The following is a 6,580-nucleotide window of genomic DNA, read 5'->3' on the forward strand; positions in this document are numbered from 1 at the left end:
TGACATATCCTGTGGATATGCTAGGGACTAATGCTAATGCTAGGGACTAATGAGGAAGGGGGAATGATGGGGCAAATAAATAATTGGCCATTCGACAGCTGTTATATTGAACTAAAAGGGCAGGGTGCATTCTGAAACCCTTGCCTCGGGCACCAAAGACCTCGTTCCGCCCGCTGCTGCTCCATACAGCTCCATGAAAAATAGTGGAGTGAGCGTGCTTTGCCGTTTTTAGATCTTCTGCAGCGAGCGTGCTTCAACACCACTCCTCCTCACTGCAGACATGATGGCGATGAGGTACAGGGAACAGGGCCCTTTATATTTGGTATATGAGATTTAAGACAAGTCCTCCGAATGTTGTTTGTGGGAAAATGCTTTTACATTAAGAACAAACGACAGAAAAACTGCTGCTCCTGTAACAAAAACGGTGACCTCTGTGGTAAAAAAAAAAAAAGTGTGAAGTTAGGAAAGACACCAATTTATGCATCCAAAGAAAACACACCTGTGAGTGCCAAAACGTAATAAGAGAAATACTACAATTCACCTCTGGGGGGCAGCATGCTACCATCTGATCGCCCATTTTATGACTACACAGATACATTGGCTGTTTTGTGTGCAGGCAAACCGGGATGTACTTTAATTAGTTAACATCATAGATGTTCTTGTTATTCCAATGTAAAAAAAAAGCAAAAAACAACAACACATTTCATCTACAAGAAAACCCCAGGGACAAAAATAAAAAAAATTCTGTGCAAGCAAAATGCACTTGTATCAGGAATGACTTCTGCATCGGGCCCTGATGGCGGCATAGATGAGAGACGATAATGATATTTGCACTACGTTCCTCCACACGGGCAGATAACTACGTTGGGCGCTTTTATAGTCCTCGCTATGAGGGAACACAAAGGCAACCGGATATGTGTCTGTGCAATGTCCCCCGTCATCTACATAAAGCAAAAGCTGCCATATTATCACAGAGCAAAACAGAAAATCCAAATAGATTTACATTGGATCTATTAATTAAATGGCCGTCCACTTAAAGGGGAAATCCAGCCTCGTGCTTTTTGTGATGTCAGAAAATCACATCGGTGCAGGTTCAAATCCTCATGTCGCAAAATAAAGGCTCTACCCGGCTCACTTTTTTGGTACCCAAACCTCTTCCTATATGCTATGCCATAGAAAACACCAGTCAGCGCTAAAGTGTCACTAAACATTCTGTGACGCCTGAGACATGAGGCGTCACAGAATGTTTAGTGACACTTTGGCGCTGACTCGGTTTTAATAGGATTGTGAATGTTGGTTTAGGCTACAAAATGAGTACCTTGACGGTAAGGGCCCTTTTATGCGTGCCAATTATCGGGCAAATGAGCATTCACAGAACGCTGGTTCCAGATCAAACAGGTGAACGATCGGCCGATGAACGAGCAAACACTCATTCGTTGGCTGATCGTATCGTTTCTGCAGCAGAAAATATTATCGTTGTCGACCGCACATCTCTTTGTGTAAACAGAGATTTCCTACCAACATGATAGAAATGTAAGAGGACGAGCGATCGTAGTAATGATCGCTCGTCCCCATAGATTACTGATAATAGCTCCTTGTGAAAGGAGCAAACGAGCGACGATCAACGAGCTGTCTCGTTGATCGGCGCTCGTTATGGCCAAAATGTACTGGTGTCAAAGGACCCTAAGATAAGTAAAGTAAAGCTGCCTAGACACTTCGGATAGCTGTCGGTCGAACTCGGCTGTTCCTGCCCACTCCCGCATACACGTGCACAATCTGTTCGGCAAAGCCTGCACGTGTATTCAATGGGGAGAAGGGATTAAGGGCGATACTGGAGGCAGCTTGCTCACCATTCTACCTTAAATTGGTACCTGGCAAATGAAAGCACTGAAACACTGAGACCCCTCTGGCAGCAGCTTATCTCCGAAATCAAACATGCCCACTCCTTCTTTTTCTCCAACATCTGTTGTCGGGTAAAAGTCGGGACAACCGCATACACATCAGATAGTCGACAGGTCCCAATGAAATCGATAGGTTTGGCCAACTGTCATCTGATGTGTATGAGCACCTTAAAGGGGTTGTCCAGTTTAGAAAACACATTTTAATGCACCCGATTAAAGAATTGTGAGTTATAAGAGGGGGCTCCTCTGTTCAGGATCCTCATCTCTTGCCCAGAGGGGAGAGCGGTTACAAAGAGCGTCTCTCTCTCTCTCTCTCTGGAGGACTTGTCCTGTTCTGCATTACACAGACAACACATTGATATGAATGGTCACTGTAATGCTTCATTTCCCCTGTGGTGGCGCTGCAGGGAAACTGAACACTTAGGCTTTGTTTACACGTAGCAGAAATGCTGTGGATTTTCTATCCAAATTTGCGGAAATTTTCCATGCAGAAATTGATCCACGGTGTCGATTTTGAAATTCGCAGCACGTCAATTCTGGTCTCGGATTGGTTGTGAATTTTTTTTTCCCATTCAGTTCAATGGGGAAGTCAAAATCCGACAGCCCATTGATTTAGATAGGACTTGTATAATTCTTAAATTCACCTGTGGTGGCGCTGCAGGAGAATTGAGCACTTGCTGCCGGGTTTCTCCACAAATTAGAGCTGATTGCTGGGCATAACCGCAGTGGAACAACCTGTAAACGGCTTATCATCCAGAGACCGTTCTAACAAAAAGGGATTATCAAAAATGGAAAACTCCTTTAATGAGTCTTTTATTTTTTGGGGGAAAAAGTCCCTATGTTATGATGACATAATACAGGGACATGACACCAGAGAAAAGCAGGCAACTCGTGTTGATGATGGTGTAGTAGTAATGGTCTGGCAGTGGACATATGCTTATCCAGGTGTGGCTCAATGGTGGTGGGGGGCCTCTGGGCAAGACATGTTTAGATGGGGGCATCTCCTCTTCACAGGGTATATGGAGAATATATTTATGCACTGACCTGTTACACTCCATCACAGTGTAAAAGAAAATTAATAAGGGCCAAGGTGGTGCCTGTAACGGGAAAAGGGTCTTCGCTGCAATACCAGACACAGCCCAGGGACAAGAGTGGCGCTGTTTCTCAATTAAAACAGCCATGTTTTCCCAATCTCTTTAATGAACTGTTTGGCGGATATTCTTCTTCTGTTGTTCGAGAGATTGAAACCAACTGAATCAACAATTTGGACTGGGCATGAATTATTAATTTTATTAATTTATATACAACGTCTTCCATAACCTCGCTTCTCCCAGCAATCGCAGCCACCTCGTACCAAGGAGGTCAGACATGGCCCTATCCCTCCTCCATCTTCAGAAGAAGTTCCTTTGACCTGACTTATGAATTCTGAATCCTGGGATAATAATTTCCATATAACGCCCTCCGCGCGCTGCACTTACTGCTGATGGAAATGTCATATTACGCATTGGTATTCCTGCTCCTCTCCGCTCATTGCTCTGGGATTGAACTTCCACCCATCTTCTCATTTCCTGGACTCTTGTTCTCGGGAAGTGTTGAACTTGTTGACGACATCATTTTTTTTTTGGTTTGTAAATGACTTTCTCAAACCAAGGTTGACAGGACTGACAAAAGATAAAATAGCTTATTTTTTTGTCTTGCAAGTCATTTGCATTTTCCAGTTGCTTGCCAGTAAGGAAAGAAACCGAAATTGCTAAACTGATGGCTCTTTTATTACTCTGGTCACACTGGGGCTGGGCTCCGAAAAAGCTTGAGCTCAGTTGATTGTAAAAGATTGTGTATGGAAATAACATCTCAAATATTTAGATATCAAGATGGTCGCCTCGTCAAAGACGAATCAAAAAGTTGCTTCGCAGAAAACTCAGTCACGGTTGCATCAAACATATTGACCTCTATACTGGGTCAATAGGATATTGCTGACCAGTCCAGTCCAGCAGAATACTAGGTAGGAGAACTAATCATTCATGGTATGAGTTTTTATAGCAGCCCTGGGAGAAATGAGTTAAAGGGTACCGTCAATCAAAAATGAAAACTTCGGAGTCCTTATGTGTAGGCACTGTACGCAGCTCCTTGTGGTCTAGGCTGCAAATGCCTAATATTATCTTGGACGGAAGTAGCTGCCTGACAGATATCGGTGATATTAGTTTTGTCTGTCCAGTGGCTCCTCCCCTATACCTCTCTCAGTTCTTCCTGGCAGTCAATCACAGTATATGATAGAGAAAAAACAGCAAACGGCGCACATAATGCTTCATCCAATGGGTATTAAGGAAAAGTTGCAGAGGTGATTTGGTTATGCTAACCTGACGGCGTTGTGATTGGAGACAAGGTCCTGATGCACATATCTGTGAAGTGGGACTGCAGCCTGGCATCCGCTCTGTCAACGTGTAGAAACGCGAAGAAGAAAAAGATGGATTTTGTTTATGGCACGGTCCCTCATTTTGGATGGTTGGTTCTGATCTTTTTAGATTTTTCAGATGAAAAAAATTCAAATGATCGAATTAAATTTGAATACAATGGTATAAGGCCCCATGCACATGAGCGTAATTTTGGTCCGTAATTATGGACTGTAATTGCGGATCAAAATGCGGTTCCATTCATTCCTATGGCGCATGGACACATATTTATGGGAAGCTGTCCGGGCCGTAGAAATCATCCGTATTTTTTTTTCTTTTTACGGACCGTGCTCCCATACTTATAATGTGCCCGTAATCATGGACCGTGATTACGGGCACGGTCGGGTGCATGGGGCCTAATAGTCCATTTTACTGTTTTCACACAGCAATGCGTTTCGAAGCCGGACCGGATTCTTCATCAGGCTAAAAAATATATATTTTTCGAAACGCGTTGCTGTTTTAAAACACAAAAATAAACCGATGGACTTTTATATCGTTGTTTTCAGATTTCTTTCGATCATTTGAACTTTATTCATCTGAATAATCAAAGAAAGTAACCATCCAAAACGAGGAACAGAGTCACAGTAAGCGGACTCTCTAAGGGTTCCTATACACATTAGATGAAAGTCGGCTTAATTCGGCGGGACCAGCCGACAATATAATGTGTATGGGGTGTCCCGATTCTCCCCGATGGCAGAAGAAGAGAGAATGAAGGATCGAGCATGCTGGTTATTGAACATGCCCGATCCTTTGTTTTCGGTGTTTCAGTGCCGGGTCTCCATTGAAGGTAGAATGGTGGGGGACTTTCTGATAAAGCAAGCTGCCCCCCAGCCAGAGACAAAACAACATAGGCTCCAAACCTTTTCCCAAATTTGTTATATTACAGGGGGTGGGGAGGAAAGAGAGGACAAATGGATTCTCTTTATGTGTGTTTTTGTTTTTTATATCTATGATTGACAATTTCAGATCTGCTACATCAGGTACCTCTCCCCTTCCCATGATCCGCTCTCTCCTCTCTCTGATTTGTTTTATGAAGCATCTCACGGCTGACAATCAGTGAATTAGATCATTCGACAAGAGGAGATTTACAAGTACGGTGCTGGGAGCGCAGATTAGTGGCACCGCATATAAATACAACTCACACAGACTGCAAACGCCACAACTGGGAACCCTCAATGGCGGCTCGTACATAAATATGTCTCTGCTGTAAACTTTAATCATGATAAATGTCGAGGCTGCTCATATCTCCGAAGCTTAAAGACTGATTTGCAAAAGGCCGGCTTCTTGTTCTTCCTATCATTTCAAGGGGTATATTCATTAAAATCAAAACGTCAGAAGCAAAATTTTTATAGGTCACCAAATTACCAGTGGCCATAAATGAAGTGAAATGAAGGCCAGGAACCGTCTTGTAAAAATAGTGATATTTCTCTAACAACGCAAATGTGAACAGAGCTTTTTATAGATGGATGAGCCCCAGTACCGTCGAGGAAGAGACATCGTCTGCCGTGGGGCCGGTGGAGGAGACCCAGATCAGGTTGGCTGTTTAGGTCTCCACTATTCATGGTGTGAAATTTCACAGGGATCCCGACTTCTTAAGGGTCTTACAAGGGATAGAAAGGAAAGGACCACCAAGTACCAGAACCCAAACAGCTTTTTATGATGCTTCCTCCCCACTTTATATGACCCTCTGTAAAGGAAAGATATGTAAGAGCTTCAGGAACTTATCAGAAGTTAAGCTATCTATCTATCTATCTATCTCATATCTATCTATCTATCTATCTATCTATCTATCTATCTATCTATCTATCTATCTTCTATCTATCTATCTATCTATCTATCTATCTATCTATCTATCTATCTATCTATCTATCTATCTATCTATCTATCTCATATCTGTCTATCTATCTATCTATCTATCTATCTATCTATCTATCTATCTATCTATCTATCTATCTATCTATCTATCTATCTATCTATCTATCTATCTATCTAATCTATCCAGTTTCCAAGGCGGAGTAAACGGTCCCTACCAACCTGTGAACCATATTAGAGCAGGCCGACTCAGTCTATGTTCACATGGCGTATTTTTGATGTGCGTTTTATGTGCTAAATTGCACTTCCAATTGACTTCAATGTTATCACACAGCATTAGTGCACAAGGCACGTTTTTTTTACATGCATGCAATTAAATTAGGCGTCGCAAAAAAAAACAAAAAAAAAAAAACCTGA

This window comes from Rhinoderma darwinii, chromosome 9 (genome assembly GCF_050947455.1).
Source record: "Rhinoderma darwinii isolate aRhiDar2 chromosome 9, aRhiDar2.hap1, whole genome shotgun sequence".
NCBI lineage: Eukaryota > Metazoa > Chordata > Amphibia > Anura > Rhinodermatidae > Rhinoderma > Rhinoderma darwinii.